The following is a 381-nucleotide window of genomic DNA, read 5'->3' as shown; positions in this document are numbered from 1 at the left end:
GCAGCAGCAGCAGCAGCAGCTGTCGGTCGGTATTGTTGGGCCTGATTTAAACCTCCACATCCATCCTCTTCAGAGCAGATAACGCAGGGATGTTTGCACCGAGCAGGGTCAGCTGTGGACCCCCGAAGATCCGCCGCTGTGCTGCGGAATGAAGGCGCGCAGCTGAGGAACTGGACAGTTCATGATGGCGTTACACGGAGAGAGGAGCTTCAGATCCCCAACCAGGAGCAGAAGGAGAAGGAGAAGATGTCTGCTGATTTTAAACATTGTGTTAGAGTGTTATTTTATTTGGTGTCACATATAGATGCAACATTTAAGGACATTTTAAATCTCTTGCATTGCGTTTATGGCGCCCAGGCCTGTCGAGTCATTTATGTGTGT

The sequence above is a fragment of the Morone saxatilis genome, unplaced genomic scaffold (genome assembly GCF_004916995.1).
Source record: "Morone saxatilis isolate NCDOM2014 unplaced genomic scaffold, NCSU_SB_2.0 Contig15, whole genome shotgun sequence".
In the NCBI taxonomy this organism is placed as follows: Eukaryota; Metazoa; Chordata; class Actinopteri; family Moronidae; genus Morone; species Morone saxatilis.
This window is presented reverse-complemented; position numbering follows the sequence as displayed.